Below are 23,323 nucleotides of genomic sequence, written 5' to 3'. Positions count from 1 at the left end.
GCCAGAGGACCAGGTTTGATCCTGTTAGTTCTCTCCTTCCAGCAAGTTCCCCTCCATTCTAAGCCCTGGTTTTCTCATCTGTAAACAGAGACAATCAGCTAACTCATGGGATCATTTAACAAACTGAGGTCATGCCTGTAAAAAAAAAAAAAAAAAATTAGCACAGTGCCTCTTGATACAAAGTTAAACACTCAAGAAAGGAAAGCTATTACTTTAATTTTTCTTAACTATATCCTTAACTCTATATATGTAGAAAACCTCCTATCAAATTTGAGAGTATCTCTACTGACATTCAGTCATCCAACACTTATCAGACACCTGTTCTACATCAAACTTGGGCTGGGTAGAGGGAGGCAAGGATCATTTCTTCAAAAGCCAGGAGTCTGGGGTAGATGAGATCATAAACATAGAAAGTTCAATATTGCAGGTCTATGTCAGAAGAAGGGACTGAGAACCATGGAGACAGAGGAAAGGGAGTCACCAAGCCTGCTTTGCAGAGTCAGCTATGATCTCACACATGGTAATTCCCAGTCAAGTCCTGAGTTTGCTCAATAAAACAAGGTAAGTACAGGCAAAAAGAACAGCAAGTGGAAAGACCAAGTATTGTGAAAGGGAGCAGTGACAGTCATGGAACCAGATTACAGGGAGCATGGAGGAGTGTGGTGTGAGGGGGCTGGCAAGATAGGTAAGAGATGGAGTCTGAAAGAAGTCATCATTGTCAGCATCATCACTCCCATCTACTAAGTACCTAGCCTCATGCTAAGCACTTGTTAAATGTAACCTCTCATTTAATCCTCACCAAAATATTATGGGCAGGAACTGTTGTTCTCCCATTTGATAGATGAACTGACACAGGACATTGTTACAGTCAAGATCCTGATAGATCCTCAGGTATTGGGGAGGCAGAAGTGTTCTCTCTGCAGAAAGGTATGCTTAGAATCTAGGCTCCTTTGTTCACTGTCATTGCTTCCTCATGTCCCTCTGTGTGAGTGCAAGCTGACAGAGTTTTTAGGAAGGTTTTACTCTCACAGCCAAGAACAGGAATGGCAAGAGATGGGGGATAATGACAACAGGCAATGGAGTTGGATTCTAGAAATGTGTCTGCAGTTCAAGTTGACAAATGTTAAAAATGGTCCATATGCTGGGGCGCAAAACAAGAAAGAATCTGGGATGACTTCTGAGCTTTTGGCTCAGGACAAGAGAGGATAACTAATGAAAATGACAACAGAGCAGTGAAAGGAGAAGGTAGGGGAGCAGGAGCAGGAATTGAGGTGCGGCAATAGTTAAGTTCACTTTGAGCACACTAGGCTTGAAACGCCTCTTGATCACTGAAAATATCCTCAGCACAAAAGAGAAGAGACCGATTTGTAGACTTGGAATCATCAACATATAAGGAAGCACTGAAGTCATGGGGGATGAATGATCTCATTCAGAAAGAAGAACGAAGAGAAGTGAGGAGAGGCCAGCGGGTGAGGATGAGTCAGGGAGAGGACGAGGACAAGGTCCTAGGGAACACCCAACATCAAAAGAAGGTTCTGAGAAAGATACACGGAAACAAAATGCTGTAGTTTTCCTCCTACACCCTCTTCTTCAGGGCATCCAGCACAGGCTGGTGGAGGGTAGGCAGGTGCTCAGCAAACTAACACTGAGTGAAGAAGGGGAGAAAAGAAAAAGGTGGCCTCAAATTAAGGAAGGACCGTTTCCAAAAATACAATGATTAATACTTAGTGTTTATATTTAACATTTAATTAGAATATTATTTGTCAATATTGCCAAGAAGTAAGACTTGAGGCATGTGCTACAAACATGGAGCATTTTGAGGTTACAGTATTTTCCTTGACATCTCTTGAGAAATCCTGAAAGCAAATACTAGTATCTGATTCCTATACATGCTCTGTAACCATCTAGTATACATACATTAAGAAGTTTTATTTCAAGGACAGTAACAGTTTCTTATTTGAAACAATAGGTTAAGTTTCTTTTTCCTACTAAATGAAAATTTCTAATGTATCATGTAAGAAAAAAATAAAATCTTTCTGAGCATAAAAAAATCCTCCAACAACACAAAAAAATCACTTGGCTCCTCATTTTTAAAAGATGCATCATGATGATGAAACAATATAAAAACACAAGACAGACAAATATAGGTCTCAAAATCCCTCTGAATTTACATTCCGCTGTAAAGGCAGGCAGGGAACGACACAGGTAAGGTGGCTGGTCTTGAACACAGGTGTTGGTAATCCCATACATGATACCCTATCTCCTCACCTCCTTATGATAAGTTTTCAGCTTCTATTTAATGTTTCTCACTCATCTCTTTTTTCTTCAAAACAGCTCATTGTTAACTAAGAAAATGAGACTCCCTCATGTCTATCAACAAAACAACTAGAAGAATCCATTTCTCTGTTCAGAGAAATCTCAGTACTAGAAACGTATCTACCCCTTATGCCTTAGAGGGAGACTTTAGTGACAAACTGTTTATGTCCAAAGGAAGAATTGATCATAAAATGAACAATATCTTGAATAGGTGCATCAGTTATGAGCCCTCTGGGGGAAAAAAAAATCTAAAACCAACTGTGGTCAAAGGAAGTGACAAGTATCCAGAAACCAAGAAAAAATGCTGCACTGACGCTTCTCCACTAGCCATGTAATAGATGATGCTAACAGAATCAACATTTGAACTTCAAAGGAAAAAAAGAAAATGTCCTATTTTCCAAATCCAACTAACTTCCCCCCAAAATTATTCTTTAATGAGAGGAGAAAAATGACTGTTTGCTAAACTTCAACACACAGAAAATAAAAACAAAAGAGTAACCCAGAGAAGAGAAACAAAAAGCACCAGAGGAGGCAGAGCTAACTCTCTCTTGGTCCCAGCAACCCTTCAGTGCTCCCCAGACTCACCTCAGCCTGGACCTAAGCCTCTCCCCACAAAAGGGAGATTTCCCAGCAATGCAGCAAGATCAAACAGGTACCCATTCCGTGACCATATCAGTGAGAACAATGAGAAAAGCCAGGCTATTCTGAAAGCTCTAGTAATTACATAGAAAACAAACTGGGTCTCTAGGGGACATTCTTGAAAATCTGAGATCAACTCCCGGAAAAACACTCTTGGCCGCTTACCACTACCGGAAGCTGCTCGAGGGTAGATCAGAAGTAGCATCTCATCAGAAAAGGAGGAAGGAGTTGCAGGGAAGCAGCCTCACTACCAGTGAAGCACAGAGGGAGCAAAAAACGGTCCTTGGCAACATACCAAAAGCCCAGAAGAGTTTCTCCTGGAAGAGTTGCCTGTTACTACTCCCAGGGCAGAACTGGTTAATCTTGGAAAAACAAAAGGGAGCTCCCTAGAGGCTGGCTTCCCCAGGATTGCTTTTTCTGTATGAATCAAGAGTTCAGAAGAACATAAGCAGATAAGGAAAGGGGTCACCATGGCTTCGAATTATCAAACTTTTATCAACCCTCAACTGAGGGAGATAAGTAAATATCTTTGGAGTTAGTTCCTACCTGTTTTTGCCAGAGTTGAAGGAATTAGCAATGTCAGTTTTTTTAAAAAATCATTAGAAGGGAACTTCAACTCTCTTATGGATGAAAGCTAAGCACATTCAAGCAACATGTAACATGCAGAGCAAGGACTTCTTTTTCCCCCAACATCCTTAATTTCAGCTCAGAGGAAGCAAACCATTAACCCTAAGGATGCTGAAGAACAAATGCACATGGAAACAGATTTAAACTTCTTAGTTTAGAATTGCTTAGAGAAGGTTCTGGTTGTTGTGCTTTTTTTTCTTAAGAGTGTTCTGGTTTTTAACATGGGATTAGATAAAAACAAAATATTTTGGTCCATGTCTATTTTGAAAGGATTAGGGCTACTTTTCAATATATCTAAAGCCATTGATGGGGTTTCCAGAAGTTACAACAGATTTGCAGTTAAGGACTGAAGCCAAATATATTTTAATCATCTCTCTCTAACCAGAGCAAGTTGATCCCCTGTGTCAACTCTCTTCTCAAACAACATGACACTGAGCCCTCAACTTTCCACTGAAAGCCAGATCAGAGAGAAGGGAGGGCCTTTCCATGCCAGTGCTCCACAGTCACAAAGAAAGGAGAGATTTCTTGAATCAACGGAAACAGAATAAAAACCACAATCAGAGAAAACTAACCAAACTGATCACATGGATCAAAGAACTGTCTAACTCAATGAAACTAAAAGACATGCCATGTAGGGCAACCCAAGATGCACAGGTCATGGTGGACAGTTCTGACAAAACGTGGTCCACTGGAGGAGGGAATGGCAAACCACTTCAATATCTTGCCTTGAGAACCCCATGAACAGTATGAAAAGGCAAAAAGATATAACATGGAAAGACGAACTTCCCAGGTCAGTAGGTGCCCAATATGCTACTGAAGAAACAACTCCAGAAAGAATGGAGAGATGAACCAAAAGCAAAAATAACACCCAGCTATGGAAGTAAAGTCCAATGCTGTAAAGAACAATACTTCATAGGAACCTGGAATGTTAGGTTCATGAATCAAGGTAGATTGGAAGTGGTCAAATAAGAAATGGCAAGAGTGAACATCGACATTTTAGGAATCAGTGAACTAAAATGGACTGGCATGGGTGAATTTAATTCAGAGACCATTATATCTACTACTGTGGGCAAGAATCCCTTAGAAGAAATGGAGTAGCCATCATAGTCAACAAAAGAGTCCAAAATGCAGTACTTGGGTGCAATCTCAAAAATGACAGAATGATCTCTGTTCATTTCCAACACAAACCATTCAATATCACAGTATTCCAAGTCTATGCCCCAACAACTAAGCCTGAAGAAACTGAAGTTGAATGGTTCTATGAAGACCTACACGACCTTCTAGAACTAACACCCCAAAAATATGTCCTTTTCATCACAGGGGACTGGAATGCAAAAGTAGGAACTCCAGACGTATCTCAAGTAACAGACAAGTTTGGCCTTGGAGTACAAAATGAAACAGGGCAAGGCTAACAGAGTTTTGCCAAGAGAACGCACTGGTCACAGCAAACACCCTCTTCCAACAACACAAGAGAAGACTCTACACATGGACATCACCAGGGGGTCAACACTGAAATCAGATTGATTATATTCTTTGCAGTCGAAGATGGAGAAGCTCTATACAGTCAGCAAAAACAAGACCGGGAGCTGACTGTGCCTCAAAGCATGAGCTCCTTATTGCTAAATTCAGACTTAAATTGAAGAAAGCAGGGAAAACCACTAGGACATTTAGGTATGACCTAAATCAAATCCCTTACATTTATATGGTGGAAGTGACCAATAGATTCAAGCAATTAGATGTGCATGAGTGTGTGAAGAACTATGAACAGAGGTTCATGACACTGTACAGGAGGCAATGATCAAGACCATCCCCATGAAAAAGAAATGCAAAAAGGCAAAATGGTTGTCTATAGGAGGCCTTACAAATAGCTGAGAAAAGAAGAGAAGTAAAAGGCAAAGGAGAAAAGGAAATATATACTCATTTGAATGCAGAGTTCCAAAGAATAGCAAGGAAGAGAAAAGAAAGAATTCCTCAGTGATCAGTGCAAAGAAATAGCGGAAAATAACAGAATGGGAAATACTAGAGATCGCTTCAAGAAAATTAGAGATAGCAAGGGAACATTTTATGCAAAGATGGGTACAATCATGGACAGAAACAGTATGGACCTAACAGAAGCAGAAGATATTAAGAAGAGGTGGCAAGAATACACGGAAGAACTATACAAAAAAGATCTTAATGACATGGATAACCACGATGGTGTGATCACTCACCTAGAGCCAGATATCCTGCCGTCTAGAGTCAAATAGGCCTTAGGAAGAATCACTACAAACATAGTGGAGGTGACAGAATTCCAGTTGAGGTATTTCAAATCCTAAAAGATGATGTTAAGAAGTGCTGCACTCAATATGCCAGAAAATTTGGACAACTCAACAGTGGCCACAGGACTGGAAAAAGTCAGTTTTCATTCCAATCCTAAAGAAAGGTAATGCCAAAGAATGTTTAAACTACCGCACAATTGCATTCATCTCACACGTTAGCAAAGTAATGCTCAAAATTCTCCATGCCAGGCTCCAATAGTACGTGAACCAAGAATTTCCACATGTTCAAGCTGTATTTAAAAAACATCCACTGGATCATCGAAAAAGCAAGAGAGTTCCAGAAAAACATATGCTTTATTGACTATGCCAAAGCCTTTGACTGTGTGGATCACAACAAACTGTGGAAAATTCTTAAAGAGGTGGGAATACCAGATCATCTTACCTGCCTCCTGAGAAATGTGTATGCAGGTCAAGAAGCAACAGTAAGAATTGTATATGGAACAGACTGGTTCCAAATCAGGAAAGGAGTACATCAAGGCTGTATATTGTCACCCTGCTTGTTTAAATTATACGCTGAGTACATCATGTGAAATGTCAAGCTGGATGAAGCACAAGCTGGAATCAAGATTGCCAGGAGAAATATCAATAACCTCAGATATGCAGATGAACCACCCTTATGGCAGAAAACGAAGAGGAACTGAAGAGCCTCCTGATAAAAGTGAAAGAGGAGAGTGAAAAAGCTGGCTTCAAACTCAACATTCCAAAAATGAAGATCGTGGCATTTGGTCCCAGCACTTCATGGCAAATAGATGGGGAACAGTGACAGACTTTATTTTCTTGGGCTCCAGAATCACTGCAGATAGTGACTGCAGCCATGAAATTAAAAGACACTTGCTCCTTGGAAAAGCTATGACCAACATAGACAGCATATTAAAAAGCAGAGACATTACTTTGCCAACAAAGGTCCATTTCGTCAAAGCTATGGTTTTTCCAGTAGTCATGTATGGATGTGAGATTTGGATCATAAAGAAAGCTGAATGCCAAAGAATTGATGCTTTTGAATTGCAGTGTGGGAGAAGACACTCGAGAGTCTGTTGGACTTCAAGAAGGTAAAACCAGTCCATCCTAAAGGAATCAGTCCTGAATATTCACTGGAAGGACTGATGCTAAAGCTGAAACTCCAATACTTTGGCCACCTGATGTGAAGAGCTGACTCATTTGAAAAGACCCTCATGCTGGGAAAGATTGAAGGCAGGAGGAGAAGGGGACAACAGAGAATGAGATGGTTGGATGGCATCACCGACTCGATGGACATGAGTTTGAGCAAGCTTGGGGAGCTGGTGATGGATAGGGAGGCCTGGCATGCTGCAGTCCATGGGATCCATGCTGCAGTCCAGAGTTGGACATGACTGAGCAGCTGAACTGAATTTCTTGAATCAGGAGTGATGGCTCCCTTCCTTACATGAGAAAAAGGACCAAGAACAGTCTATATGAAGAAGCAATCATTTCTTTTAAATATTTATAATGAAAAACTCCTTTGAATTAAAAAAAAATTTAAGTATAACCTCTATACCACTTTTTACCTGTCATATTGACAACTATTACAAGTCTGGTAGTTACCTTTGTTGAAGGATATTTAAGGAAATCTACACCTTCTCCTACATTGTTAATGGAGATAAAAATTGATAAAATATTTTAAAGGGAAATTAATGCCTGTCAAATATAGAAATGTGTATGTTTCCCTCTCTCAGGAATTTACCTTATAAGATGATCACAAATATGTGCAAACATACTATAAAAATGTTACAGTGCTGTGATGGCAAAAAATCTAAAAATGGCTTAAGTATAGGAAACTGGCTAAGAAAGCAGAGGTTCAGTTCAGTTCAGTCGCTCAGTCGTGTCCGACTCTTTGCGACACCATGAATGGCAGCACGCCAGGCCTCCCTGTCCATCACCAACTCCCAGAGTTCACCCAAAACCCATGTCCATTGAGTCGGTGATGGCATCCAACCATCTCATCCTCTGTCGTCCCCTTCTCCTTCTGCCCTCAATCTTTCCCAGCATCGGGGTCTTTTTAAATGAGTCAGCTTTTCACATCAGGTGGCCAAAGTATTGGAGTTTCAGCTTCAACATCAGTCCTTCCAATGAACACCCAGGACTGATCTCCTTTAGGATGGACTGGTTGGACTTTCTTGCAGTCCAAGGGACTCTCAAGAGTCTTCTCCAACACCACAGTTCAAAAGCATCAATTCTTCAGCACTCAGCTTTCTTTATAGCCCAACTCTCACATCCATACATGACCACTGGAAAAACCATAGCCTTGACTAGACGGACCTTTGTTGACAAAGTAATGTCTCTGCTTTTTAATATGCTGTCTAGGTTGGTCATAACTTTCCTTTCAAGGAGTAAGAGTCTTTTAATTTCATGGCTGCAATCACCATCTGCAGTGATTTTGGAGCCCAGAAAAATAAAGTCAGCCACTGTGTCCACTGTTTCCCCCTCTGTTTGCCATGAAGTGATGGGACCGGATGCCATGATCTTAGTTTTCTGAATGTTGAGCTTTAAGCCAACTTTTACATTCATAGAAAGGAGTACTACACAGCCACCAGGAGGGGGTCGAACTGGAGTGAAGAATCAGATGGTCTGGGTTCAGATCTGGCTCCATTAGTGACTCTGAGAAAGTTCTCAAACCTCTCTGGGCCTCAGCTTCTCCTCCATAAAAAAGTGATAATTATAGTATTTACAATAGAGGATTGTTGTGAATAAGACAGTGCTTGGAGCATAGTCAGTTCAGTTCAGTCGCTCAGTCATGTCCGACTCTTTACGACCCCATGAATCGCAGCACACCAGGCCTCCCTATCCATCACCAACGCCCGGAGTTCACTCAGACTCACATCCATCGAGTCAGTGATGCCATCCAGCCATCTCATCCTCTGTCGTCCCCTTCTCCTCCTGCCCCCAATCCCTCCCAGCATCAGAGTCTTTTCCAATGAGTCAACTCTTTGCATGAGGTGGCCAAAGTACTGGAGTTTCGGCTGTAGCATCATTCCTTCCAAAGAAATCCCAGGGCTGATCTCCTTCAGAATGGACTGGTTGGATCCCCTTGCAGTCCAAGGGACTCTCAAGAGTCTTCTCCAACACCACAGTTCCAAAGCATCAATTCTTTGGCGCTCAGCTTTCTTCACAGATGCTCAATAATTATTAGTTGTTATCAACAAAAGAAGTAGGCCTTTTCAGACTGACAGGGAAAGATGTCCAAGATGTATGTCATGTGAAAAGAACAAGTTGCAAAAGAGTATGTATAGGATAATCCCATTTAGTAAAAATATTTTAAATACACTTGCTGCTTACTGTTTCTTTCAACTAAAATATAAGCTTCTTGAGAGCAGGGACTTTTGTTCACTGTTGTATCACCAATGTCCGTGATAGGCATTCAATAAATAATTGTTGACTGAATGGATGATAGCAAGAAAGCTGAGCAAGAAGAAATAATAACTACCAGTGAAGATAGTTATTAATATATTAATAATATTTATATCATTAATACTATAATAATAATCAGTAGTATATTAATAATAAGACCTGGTGGGCCCTGGGAGAAATGTTTCACTGGTTCTTACCCTTTTGTACTACTTAAATTTTCAGTCAACCAATGAAAATGTAGTTCTTAGAAAACAGTGATTATTTTTTTTACATGGAATATCTTGAGATCTACGGTTGCCCCCACGAGCAGCACACAGATGAAGGAGCAAGTGATGATTTTCCCCCATAATCAGATAAATTAATGAGTCAAAAAGCAACTTACAAAAGAAGGAAAGCACAGAGCTCTTTTTTTCTCCTTGGCTTTCTATTGATTTTTCCAGTTATTCCTATAATCTCCAAGCCAGAGAGGCTCTGCCCTAGTCCATGGGAACCCCTTTCCTGTATCTAAACATCAACTGCACAGTCCTAACTTGGTATCTTCGCTCAGGCCATCCTCTCCTTTGGGGAGACCTTTCCCAACTTGTCCTTAAAGGACCAGATCACATCCTCCCTCCTCACTTCCAGCCTTTTCTGTCTTCCTAGCACCTGTGGTCCCTCCCTCATAGGCAATGCCAGAGACTAGGTTTAGGTTTGGTCCTGTCCACCAGCCCTTCCCCTCTCATGGCTGCTATCTTCCCTCCCAGCTTATACATTGCTTAAGGTAGGACTATAAGAATTGTGCTTTTTGTTTTGCAAGACCCCTCATACACATACATACACACACACACACACACACACACACACACACACGGTTTTATATTGTAAAGGAGAGAGTCAACGTTAAGGAGCTACATGTTTTGATTTTTTTTCCATTTACCCAAAAGTTTCTAACATTTTTGTCATCCTTCCTGTAATTTCAAGACTAGAGGTGTCTTTTTTCAGCTTACTAAGCATATTTTTGTTAAATGCTTCTAAGAGATCTAAACTGGTCTAAAACACTCTAATTATTCCTATTCTACCTAGTCTGAACTGATTAAGTTACAGTATTTTTTACTAACCAATGACACTGACAGAATGAGGAATCTTAATGGGAGGAGAAAGTATAGAAGGGCTTCCACGCCTACACCAAAACCACGAACACCTGCCTCATGTTTACCCCGTGCACAGAAGCTCTCATAATGCATGCTTGTGTATGTGTGTGTGTGTGTGTGAGAGAGAGAGAGAGAGAGAGAGAGAGAGAGAGAGAGAGAGAGATTTCTAGCACTGATTACTTACTTTGAAACATTCATTTAAAAATGCAAGTATCTTGCCACTGAATATTCTTTTAAGGATTCTCAATATTCTATTAAGGATTATGTCCTTAAAATCACAGAGCATCAAATTTATTTGTCCCATCAATTTAAGTCCCAAAATTCTGTATCCATCTTTGGAATATAAGCTTATAGGAGTTGCCACTATTCCTCTGCCAGGCTCTCATCACCCACATCTCCCCTTGAGTTTCTTCTTTTCATTTAGATCTGTGGTCAAAGTCACTGACTCCCAGAGGCCTGTTCTGGTCAACCTACCTAAAACAGCACACACACCCAATCAATTCCTATCCCTTATCTTCCTTTATTTTTCTCCACAGGAAAAATACTGTGTATTTTCTTGTCTTGTCCACTTTCTTCCTCCATAAGGTCAGCTTCAGGAGAGCAGGGACTTTGTCTTGTTCACTGATGTATACCCAGGCCTAGAATCATGCATAGTAGGTGTTAATGAATGCTGACTAAACAAATGGATAGTAATAACATATAGTTGTTTGCTGCTTAGTAAATATGTCTGCATCCCCCTCCAGAACATTAGCTCTTATCTCCTTCTCTGCTGTATTTTAACAGTGCTCAGCAGACAGTAATTTATTCATAACTGAATTAAAGCTGAACTCTGTCAAGCATAGTTCTCTATATCAGGGGTCCCCAAGCAGGAGGGTGAGCAGCGGGTGAGCAGGTGAAGCTTCATCTGCAGCACCCCCATCACTTTTACCACGTAAACCATCCAGCCCCGCCCCCAAGAAAAAAATGTCTTCTGTGCAACCAGTCCCTGGTACCAAAAAAGGTTGTGGACCGCTGCTCTATAGGACACTTTCCATTTCTATTAAACTTCCCCTTATATTGTGCCCTTAACTTCTCTCAGTCCACCTTATCAGTCCCCAAAGTAGTACCAGTTGGCAGACCTAATTTAAATAGACTTCACCACAGACCAGTAGTGATGAGTCAGATTTCAGAATCCTCCGTAGCTGCATCTTGAAGCATCAAATTAAGGGAAGGATGAGGAGGCAGCAAGGAGAAAGGATAGAGGCCTAGAGCACGTTGAAGGTGAATAAAGCAGGTGCCCACTCTTGAGGGCACCAACAGAGGTTCTACACTTTCTCTGGATAACCAAAAAAAGTGTATCTGTGCTCAAAGTAACAGGCAAAATAAGGGTTTAAATGTTCTGTTTTTTTCCTCTTCTAGGTACATATAACCAAAAGAATTCAAGACAGGGACTCAAACAGATACCTGTACACCAATGTTCATAGCAGCATTATTCACAATAGCCAAAAGATAGAAACAATCCAAATGTCTGTCAATGGATAAAGAGATAAGTAAAATGTATAAATATACAATGGAATATCATTCATTCTTAAAAAGGAATGAAATTCTGATACATGCTACAACATGGATAAACCTTGAAAATATACACTAAATGAAAAAAGGACAAATATTATATGATTTCACTTATATGATGTACCTAAAATAAGTTTAAAAAAAAAAAAAAGAGGTTACAGGGGCTGGGGGAAGGAAAGAATGGGGAGTTATTGTTTACGGTGTATAGAGATTGGGATGATGAACAAATTCTGGAGATAGTGATGATTATACAGAATTTTTAATGCCACTAATGTCACTGAACAATATACTTAAAATGATTAAAATGGTATATGTTATGTTATTCCCCTTAGATAATATTACCTGAACACAGTTTTATCTTTAATATTCACTGGTCAGCATGTACATTGATATACACATACATCAAAAGTTCTGTGTTTTTTGAAGGCCTTATTTTGCTTTAAAACCTTACTTTTTACAAATGACCTTCATGTTTGTAATCTAGAGTTTCCAAAGAACTTTCTCAATGATTGCCCTGATTGGTCCTCACAACAATCCGGTGAATTATGTTAAAAGAATTTTGATTAAATGCCTGAGCACTTGAGAGAAAAGTTTTTCTTTCCTCATTTACCCACTCTCTTGGTTAGTCCTCCAACTTCACACACATTTCCTCATAAGAAAGAGATGGAATTCTTTATACTTAAGATTCTAAATCCACACAGTTTTTCTGAAAAGAATAGCAGTATATTTCTTAGAACCTATGAATACGTCTAGCTTTACTACCAAGACAGCTGAGAGCTGGAAAACTACTGTTTTAAGTAAGCAGGTTGCATGTGTGCTCAGCTGTGTCTGACTCTTTGCAATCCCATGGACTGTAGCCCACCAGGCTCCTCTGTCCATGGAATTTTCCAGGCAAGAATAATGGAGTAGTTTGCCTCGCCCTCCTCCAGGGGATCTTCCCAACCCAGGGATCGAACCCATGTCTCTCATGTCTCCTGCACGGGCAGGCAGATTCTTTACCAAACAGAATAATCACCTATACATCAAGTGGAATGCACTGATCCATAGGTAGAAATCTACAGTTGGAAGAAATGCATTTAACGAAGATTTTTTCATTCAAAAAATGTAGATACTCTCTCTGATAGGCACTTTGTGAAACACAGAAAGATGAACAAAATGTGACTTTTGCTCCTGAGACCCCTGGTCAAATGCTGGGAAACAACAGACATGCAGATGCGAGGTTTCTACAAGGAAAGGGGAAAACAGCAGGCTCTGCTATTGAGAAAGAGACTGGAACAGGAATGTCAGCCACTTTGTATTGACTGAAATCTTGTTACAACAAAACAGGGGGCTTCGCTGGTAGCTCAGTTGTAAAGAATCCACCTGCCAATGCAGGAGATATGGGTTCAACCCCTGGGTTGGGAAGATCCCCTGGAGGAGGACATGGCAACCCACTGTAGCATTCTTGCCTAGGAAATCCCGTGGACAGAGGAGCCTGGTAGGTTACAGTTCACAGGGTCGCAAATAGTTGGACACAACTTAGCAACTAAAACAACACCACAGTGAAACAGACTAAGAGGTAACAGGTACCCTGGAATTTAGCCATTACAAGAGTTTTGAGCTATTCTCTTTCTTTGCTTGTTCACTTTTTTAATGCCTAGAAAGGAAGATTCAGCTGACTGAAGTAGCAAACCAAAACTTGGTGTCAGCCTGAGTGACAGGGAAGTGTCTCTGGCCTAATACTACAATTCGGACATACACAATACAAAAGGAAAGAAAATCAGAACAAATTATACCTTGACTCTATAAACAATACACCTGCTATGTGTAGACAACAAGCCATCTTGAACCTATTGAAGAATCTCTTTGAAAGACGATCTGTAGGTTTACAAACCTACATAGCAAAACAAGGGAATCACCGAGTTATAAACCATATGTGGTTGTGAAAATACTTAACTGCCTTCAGTTCAGTTCAGTTCAGTCGCTCAGTCGTGTCCGACTCTTTGCGACCCCATGAATCACAGCACGCCAGACCTCCCTGTCCATCACCAACTCCCGGAGTTCACCCAGACTCGCGTCCATCGAGTCAGTGATGCCTTAAACTCTGCTTATAAAATGAGGGAAATTAAAACCTTCTTAATCTGTCTAGATCAAATGAGATATTCACTAAACAAATAATAAATGAATATGAAGTATAAGTGCATGAGCAAATTGCATGTGCAATGACAGAACAAGAATAAATAACACAAAACCCAGTACTTGTCACATAGTCATTGCTGGGCAATGGTCAACGTTCTTCCTGCTATCTCTCCAGAATCTTCCCAAATGGCTACATTTCCCAGATTGGAAGAGTGGGGAGACCTCCAAATTCTGAGCTCTCCCCCATCTCCAGTTCTTCCCATCCTAATACAACCACCCGCTTTCCCCTCTTCTCTGTAGCATTTCCTTTCAATACACCATAAAACAGCACAAGAAACAGACAATTCTAAAGAATGAGCTCAGTAAGGATAAGGACAAGTCTTAGTTTTTCTTCCTACACTCCAAGGAATTGTTTGAAAACCACCACTCTATGAAAAGATTCAGCCAGTGAGAGAAGTGCTCTGAAAATGTTCCTGCCCCTCCATGTCCTTTTCTTTTCAGTGATTGAAACCTACTCACTTCCTATTCAGAAATGTGTTCACCAAATTTAGAAATCATACATACCTTCACAGTCTTTAATTTCAAAAAAAGAGGGAGAGTTTTCTAACCTCTTACAGTTTCATTTACTGCCTGGTACTTTCCGTGGTGTGTTTAGCTAAGTTCACCACAAAACTACAACTCAACTCCTCCTCCACCAATCTCCCCACCAATTACTCCCCCTTGGTCAGTTAACCTTTTGTGTAAGAAAGTAGGTTTCCTTACATTGGCCAACATCAACGACTAACCCATTACTGATAGTGTAATTTCCTATGTGGAACTTTCCATCCTCGATGAAGAGACACATGGTTGAGTTTTAGTTATTACTGAACTAACTCACAAAAAGAACAGAAAAGAAACCAGGGAAAGCAAGAAGGAAGACATTTCTTTATAAGTTAGGCCCTCATAGTGACCCAGATTTAGGAAGAGAAGAGATTCCTCCTCTACTATTAAAATTTCAGGAATTAAAAGTAAACTAAAAATATTATATATCCATGACTATACTAAAATTAAGCCGGTATGATTTTTAAAATAAGATACATAAATTCCTGGATGCTAAAAGTACTTCTGGGGACCAGCGCCTCCCAGTAATTTGGACGTCTCTTCAAGGGCTCTCCTGAATATCCCTTTCAGTGCAATCACTCAGACACAAAGCAGAACAGTGGGGTCCAGAAAGTCTGTTATTATCCAAGCCCACTCACCAAAACCAGGTGATCTGCATTTCACTTGTCCTTTCAAATGTGTTCTGAACCATGTGTTCCAGAGCTAGATGACCCAGCTCTAAACCCAATGGCCTAATCCAAGCCAGACAACTGGCCTCCTGAGTTGTAAAAGTCATTCTAAAGGTTCGTATCCAAATGCTCCACAGACAAAACTGGATCCTGGGTTAGACTGTTGGCACCAGTGAGAGGAACACTCCCCAGAACAATGTACCTCTTGAGATCAGGGGAGCATAGTGTCTTCTTTGAACACAATAAGTGACCAGGAGATATTTTGGGGCTCTGTTTTAAAATAGATCAACATCATAAGCCATTAAATAATAGGGGGCATTTATCTGAAAGGAGCCTCAATCTGGAAAGGATTCGATCTGAATGGTTTTAGGGTTCTAGTGGTTCTTGCACCTTCAAAACACAGGAGTAGCCTGACACTCTTTGACACTCACTCCAGCCCCACATTCTTCTTAGCAGGCTATCACCCAGCAAGAAAGAAGCATTATGGCCATATGGCTTCTAAAAAGCTCTTCCCTTCATTTCTATACCCTTTTAGCCTACCCTGCAACATCAGTAAGTATGAACGCTCCCTACTCCTAGCATGTCATTTGGAAAGTGCAGGATCAAAGTTCAAGATCAAAGAAATTCAGGCTCCTAATCAGAACTATCTCTATTTCACACATCTGTCACCATTTTCTAAGGCCCAGTTCTGAACCAACACCTCTGCAAGACATTAGGGATGCCAAGATAAACAAGACCTGGTCTCTGCCCTAGAAAGAATCTTTTTAGTGGAAGAGAAATAAGTTCTGAATAAGTCACTTTGATACAATATAATAGAAACTCTAAGAGAAGTGTCCCCGTTCCAAATATGCTTTGGAATATAGGCAGAAGGAGAACTTATTCCTGTGGATGTGGAAGCGTCAGGGAGGAACCTCTGGATACCACTTGAAGCTGAATCCCAAGAGATGAGTAGAGAAGATGTATGTAGTTCCATGAGCCAACAGTCCAAGAGGAAAATGTCACTGGTAGCTTTTATATCCTCTGTTCATCTACTACTCATCCCACCTCAAAGAACAGCTGCCCTCTACTGCCACCTGGGTTTTCATTCCAAATGGCCGGAGTCACCCATCCTACAGCATTAATGAATGTGGAGGACAAAAGTGAGTTAGTGATCACTTTCAGCACATCAGTAAAGGTAATTACTAGGCCCTGGGGGATCAGAAAGCAGGCAGGGGTTAGGCAGGAGTTGAATCCTGAAAGCCTCAAGTGCTGCCTTGGGCACTCAACCTCTGAGGAAAGCAAGATGGATGTGTTCTTACCTGCATACGGTGCTGACCCTGTGCTATACTGTAGAGTGTAAGGAAATGCACCCTACCATGAAGCTAGAATACTGCACAGGGGGCATGGTGCAGAAGGTGAAAGCTCAAGATGGAAGAAGGAAGGCCAAGCTATCTGAAGTGGCTGCAGGATTATCCCACCCTCTAGAGATATCCCCTAAGGGAGGTAAACAGACCCCATTAAAAGCTTTCTTTGGGAAAATATAAATTCCAGATGAACAATAACAAAGAGTACACCTCCCCCCCATTTCTGAACACATTCCCACAAATGCTGAGCCACCTTGAGGTAGAATGTGCTCCAGTCTCCAGGCCTAGGACCCACGCTGACTGAGTGTATGACACAGCTACTTCTGGTGCATCCTCATGTTCTTATGCATCCTTTTAGGTAAGGAAGGTGTTTTTTCAGAAGTTCCCTTATTGGTAAGCCAATGTTTCATCTGTATCTGGTCTTTCAAGGGAGTGAGTGAAGTGAAGTCGCTCAGTCAAGTCCAACTCTTTGCGACCCCACGAACTGTAGCCCACCAGGTTTCTCCATCTATAGAATTTTCCAGGCATGAGTACTGGAGTGGGTTGCCATTTTCTTCTCCAGAGGATCTTCCCGATCCAGGGATTGAATCCGGGTCTCCCGCATTGTAGGCAAACGCTTTACCATCTGAGCCACCATCTGTATCCAGTCCTTCAAGGGAAGCAGGCATGAATACATTCCCAGAAAAGGAGAATGAGATCTGGTGTTATGTCTCACCAGAGATCAGAGGGAAGAGAAAAATGATGGAGGCAGACACTAAAGTCCTGGCTTTTCCTAGCTTGGGCCTCAGCTTTCAAGAGAGAGTTGAGATATACAGAGGCACCTGGGAAATATGGTCGAGTGTCCTGTGTCCTCCAGCTAGACTTGGTGCCCTGTCCACCATGACACTCCATCCAGCGAGAATGGAACAGCAGGCGAGCACTGGAGGAGGACAGTGGCTTCAGGCACCTACGCCTGTATTCCTGCCTCCTGGCTGCTGATGAAGAGCAAGGTCTAAGTTAAGATGAAGATATTTCCTTGTACAAAGAGAATCCAGGGGATCTCATGAGGCAGGAAATAGATGGGCCCCAGGCTGAGCAACCAGAATTTGTTTCCTGTGGACAGATACTGCAAGATGAAGAGGAGGAAAAGCTGAACACTGTTCAGATCAGATCAGATGAGTCGCTCAGTCATGTCCGACTCTTTTCGACCCCATGAATCGCAGCACGCCAGGCCTCCCTGTCCACCACTAACTCCCAGAGTTCACTCAGACTCACATCCATCGAGTCAGTGATGCCATCCAGCCATCTCATCCTCTGTCGTCCCCTTATCCTCCTGCCTCCAATCCCTCCCAGCATCAGAGTCTTTTCCAATGAGTCAACTCTTCGCATGAGGTGCCCAAAGTACTGGAGTTTCAGCTTTAGCATCATTCCTTCCAAAGAAATCCCAGGGCTGATCTCCTTCAGAATGGACTGGTTGGATCTCCTTGCAGTCCAAGGGACTCTCAAGAGTCTTCTCCAACACCACAGTTCAAAAGCATCAATTCTTCGGCGCTCAGCCTTCTTCACAGTCCAACTCTCACATCCATACATGACCACAGGAAAAACCATAGCCTTGACTAGGCAGACCTTTGTTGGCAAAGTAATGTCTCTGCTTTTGAATATGCTATCTAGGCTGGTCATAACTTTCCTTCCAAGGAGTTAAGCGTCTTTTAATTTCATGGCTGCAATCACCATCTGCAGTGATTTTGGAGCCCAGAAAAATAAAGTCTGACACTGTTTTCACTGCTTCCCCATCTATTTCCCATGAAGTGATGGGACCAGATGCCATGATCTTTGTTTTCTGAATGTTGAGCTTTAAGCCAACTTTTTCACTCTCCACTTTCACTTTCATCAAGAGGCTCTTTAGTTCTTCTTCACTTTCTGCCGTAAGGGTGGTGTCATCTGCATATCTGAGGTTATTGATAATTCTCCCGGCAATCTTGATTCCAGCTTGTGTTTCTTCCAGCCCAGCGTTTCTCATGATGTACTCTGCATATAAGTTAAATAAATAGGGTGACAATACACAGCCTTGATGTACTCCTTTTCCTATTTGGAACCAGTCTGTTGTTCCATGTCCAGTTCTAACTGTTGCTTCCTGACCTGTATACAAATTTCTCAAGAGGCAGATCAGGTGGTCTGGTATTCCCATCTCTTTCAGAATTTTCCACAGTTTATTGTGATCCACACAGTCAAAGGCTTTGGTGTAGTCAATAAAGCAGAAATAGATGTTTTTCTGGAACTCTCTTGCTTTTTCCGTGATCCAGCAGATGTTGGCAATTTGATCTCTGGTTCCTCTGCCTTTTCTAAACCAGCTTGAACATCAGGAAGTTCACGGTCCACGTATTGCTGAAGCCTGGCTTGAAGAATTTTGAGCATTACTTTACTAGCGTGTGAGATGAGTGCAATTTGCGGTAGTTTGAGCATTCTTTGGCATTGCCTTTCTTTAGGATTGGAATGAAAACTGACCTTTTCCAGTCCTGTGGCCACTGCTGAGTTTCCCAAATTTGCTGGCATATTGACTGCAGCACTTTCACGGCATCATCTTTCAGGATTTGGAATAGCTCAACTGGAATTCCATCACCACCACTAGCTTTGTTCGTAGTGATGCTTTCTAAGGCCCACTTGACTTCACATTCCAGGATGTCTGGCTCTAGGTCAGTGATCACACCATCGTGATTATCTGGGTCGTGAAGATCTTTTTTGTACAGTTCTTCTGTGTATTCTTGCCATCTCTTCTTAATATCTTCTGCTTCTGTTAGGTCCATACCATTTCTGTCCTTTATCGAGCCCATCTTTGCATGAAATGTTCCTTTGGTATCTCTGATTTTCTTGAAGAGATCTCTAGTCTTTCCCATTCTGTTGTTTTCCTCTATTTCTTTGCATTGATCACTGAGGAAGGCTTTCTTATCTCTTCTTTCTATTCTTTGGAACTCTGCATTCAGATGTTTATATCTTTTCTTTTCTCCTTTGCTTTTTGCTTCTCTTCTTTTCACAGCTATTTGTAAGGCCTCCCCAGACAGCCATTTTGCTTTTTTGCATTTCTTTTCCATGGGCATGGTCTTGATCCCTGTCTCCTGTACAATGTTACGAACCTCACTCCATAGTTCATCAGGCACTCTATCTATCAGGTCTAGGCCCTTAAATCTATTTCTCACTTCCACTGTATAATCATAAGGGATTTGATTTAGGTCATACCTGAATGGTCTAGTGGTTTTCCCTACTTTCTTCAATTTAAGTCTGAATTTGGCAATAAGGAGTTCATGGTCTGAGCCACAGTCAGCTCCTGGTCTTGTTTTTGCTGACTGTATAGAGCTTCTCCATCTTTGGCTGCAAAGAATATAATCAATCTGATTTTGGTGTTGACCATCTTGTGATGTCCATGTATAGAGTCTTCTCTTGTGTTGTTGGAAGAGGGTGTTTGCAGAGACCACATTTTTCTCATTCTCGAGGTCAAGGAGACCTTCCTGACCACATATGTGAGAAAGACTCCTTGGAGGTCAAAAGAGAGGGGGTGTCACCTCATAGCAAATAATGTCAACCTACCCATAGGCCTTTTCACTAGACTCCATCTTGGCTAAGAGATGCACATGCACACATGGGAGGACCCTGAGATAAACCAAATAAGGACACAGATCTGGCGAAACATGATGATTGTCCAGAGGAAACCCAGAAGAAATGCCCCATATAAGTGATTCAAACTACCGCAAGGGCATGACTTCTTCTCTGAGCCCACCCGTGTGTATATCCATACTTACTCTTTTCCTCCTAATAACCACTTTGCTTGTTTCACTACTTTTTGCCTCTTTGTAGAAACTCATTTTCTGTAAAGTTGATGGGCCAGAGCCTTGTCACTGATCTCTGGTCCCTGGTGGTCTTGTGGCTAAGATTCAGTGCTTTCACTTTCAGTGAAGTCACATGACCTGACTTCAACCTGCAGCCAGGGAACCAAAATCCTGCTTCAAGCTGCTGCAGGCTGAGGTCACTCAAGTTCATCAGCATGGATCCAAAGTTCTCACCTTGTCACTGGCACAGAGGCAAATGAGTCCTCCTTTTCCCTAGATGCCATCTTGGAGCGGGGCAGGGAGAGGAGAAGAACCTAAGAAATCTGGAGTTCCTCTTAAGTAAGAAGCTGCACTTGCCCATCATGGCGTTGGTCTTGCTGTAATCTCCACCTATCCAAGCCTGAAACACTTGAGGGTCTGCAACACCCACAACTCAAGGTCTCACACACAGCATGGAATATAAGAGCCCAGGACCCTGTGAAGAGATTTCCTAGGTCTTGATGACCCATCTTGGGGTCTCACTTTCTTCATCCATAAAATAAGAGTCTCAGACTACAATGCCTAAGCAACCATCCTAAATCTAACATTCCATAATAACAGTGATAGGTACAAACTCCTAAATAGTTATACAGTACTTACAATTTTCTAAGTGCTTTATACATAGCCACTCAGTTCTTTCTTAAAACAATACTGTGACATATAAGCCTTTTGGGCCTCCCTTGTGACTCAGCTGGTAAAGAATCTGCCTGCAATGGGGGAGACCTGGGTTCTATCCATGGGTTAAGAGGATCCCCTAGAGAAGGGAAACGCTACCCACTTCAGTATTCTGGCCTGGAGAATTCCATGGACTGTGTAGTGCCTAACCTGTCTCTGCTTCTGTGTAATTATGCCTCCTTTCACTCCTTATAGGAGACGGTGTGAATTTATTCATCCCCAAAAACTAAGATGTGTCTAGTTCTCCAAGAATGTGCTAGGAATATAAACTCACTTCATTACAATCAGGTAAAGACAGACAGAAGCACCCCAAAACCTTATAACTTAATCCTTAACACCAATATCTAAAACCACTGATATACTTCAATAGTCTCATCTTCACACTGTTAGTAATATTAGGAATAATGCTAACATTACGTATTATGTATTAATTAGCAACAACTAAAATTAGTAATACCTTCAAAAAGATTATAAAATCATGCTGCTATTACTCTTGCATGTTCTCAGATTTTTACCCAATATCAGAAATAAAAATGTTTTGTTCTAGAAATTTTAACTGATTATATTAGACCAAACTTTTACATGGTTTATCAGATTTACTTTGCCCTTTAGGCTATTTTTTTAAGTTACTGCGAAGGAAAAAATACACTTATATGTACATTTATATCTCCAGCCCACTTTGCTATAGACCTGAAACTAATACAGTATGTAAATTAACTATACTTCAATTTTTTTAATTGCTGAATTAAAATGTATTACTAATCTAAAATTAAAAACTGATCCTCAATTCAGTTACTGTAAAACTTTGAAGTATATTTGGAACAACTTGGGCATGTGAATCTACTTTTCCAGTGGTAAATTTTATGAAATTTAACAGACCAAATATCTCCAGTGAAAATTAAGTGCCTAGATTGAGGTACATATATATATAAAACACATGCATGATTTTAAAGACTTAGTATGGAAAAAAAGAATGTAAAATATCTCTTTAGTAAATGTCTATATTTATTACAAGCTGAAATGGTAATATTCCAGATACACTGTATTGAATTGAATAAAATGCATTATTAAAATTATCTTTAATGATTAAAAAAATGTTAATGTGAAAAAACACTGGTTCTATGCCTAATGATAACAGTCACACTATAATAGTAATTGAGCAGCTGGCCTATGGTTTGCCATTCAGGAAGCTGACACAAAAATATACAATTTATTGACAACACTTAGACAAATACTGTACTATTGAGTAATTAGTATTCTATTTCCTGAATTCCATTATTTGCATAATGAAAAGTACAGAATTGACTATCCTAAGTCTGTGCCAGAGATATAAAGATTAATTAGACATAGATTCTTACATAGAATGTTGGAGTTTAGAAGGAGAAATAAAACATAAAATAAGTTATTATGACAAATTATGCAGCGATAAGTGCCTGTATAAAGGGAGAAAGAAAGTTGCAATAGGAAAGGAAAGAGAAGAGATTCATAATCAGGACAAACTCAGGATAGAAAATATTCGAGCTGGGCTTTGAAGGGTTGGTATGATTTATGTATATAACAAGGGTGAAAATCATTCAGGCAGAGAGAACAGCAGCAAAGTCAGAAAGAATCAAAAAACAGTATGGGCAAGAATTAACAAATACTGTGCTTCAGTCTGCCAGATTGAGCATACAGAAGACACTGAAAAAAATTAAGGAACAAAAACATAGGTTTACATTATAGACTCTTACAATTATATAGGCAAGTGGTAATAATCACCTAACTTAAGGCAATGTCAATGGAAATGCACAACAAAGTATAAATTCAAGAAGTATTCCAAAGATAGAAACAACGCTTGGCAACAGGAAGGAAAGAGGGAAGGGAAAAGTCAAAGGCGATGCTGAGTTCTGAGCCCTAATTCTAAGATAATGTTGGTGACCTTGACAAAAATCATGAAAAAGAAGAAAGAAGGAGTTCTGATCCATCTATTTGAGCCACATGTACTGCTGCTGCTGCTGCTGTTAAGTCGCTTCAGTCGTGTCCGACTCTGTGCAACCCCAGAGGCAGCAGCCCACCAGGCTCCCCCGTCCCTGGGATTCTCCAGGCAAGAACACTGGAGTGGGTTGCCATATGTACTAGCCTCAGCTAACTTATCAC

The 23,323-nt window shown here is 40.9% G+C and overlaps 1 protein-coding gene across 2 annotated transcripts in view; it reads right to left on the bottom strand.

The window, feature by feature from the left end:
- The window catches only part of ATP8B4 (ATPase phospholipid transporting 8B4 (putative)), a 342,310-nt gene that overhangs the window by 291,103 nt on the left and 27,884 nt on the right, over window positions 1-23,323 (bottom strand). The window contains exon 1 of one of the 2 annotated variants that reach the window (XM_070797568.1): window positions 2,902-3,627. The exons of the other annotated variant lie outside the window; for it this stretch is intronic. The gene's annotated coding sequence lies outside the window, so the exon portion shown is untranslated. Of the gene's footprint in view, window positions 1-2,901; window positions 3,628-23,323 lie in introns of those variants that run through there. 2 annotated transcript variants of the gene reach the window in all.

This window comes from Bos indicus, chromosome 10 (genome assembly GCF_029378745.1).
Source record: "Bos indicus isolate NIAB-ARS_2022 breed Sahiwal x Tharparkar chromosome 10, NIAB-ARS_B.indTharparkar_mat_pri_1.0, whole genome shotgun sequence".
Lineage (NCBI taxonomy): Eukaryota > Metazoa > Chordata > Mammalia > Artiodactyla > Bovidae > Bos > Bos indicus.
The sequence above is the reverse complement of the archived record's forward strand: the minus strand, read 5'-3'. Positions and strand labels throughout refer to the sequence as shown.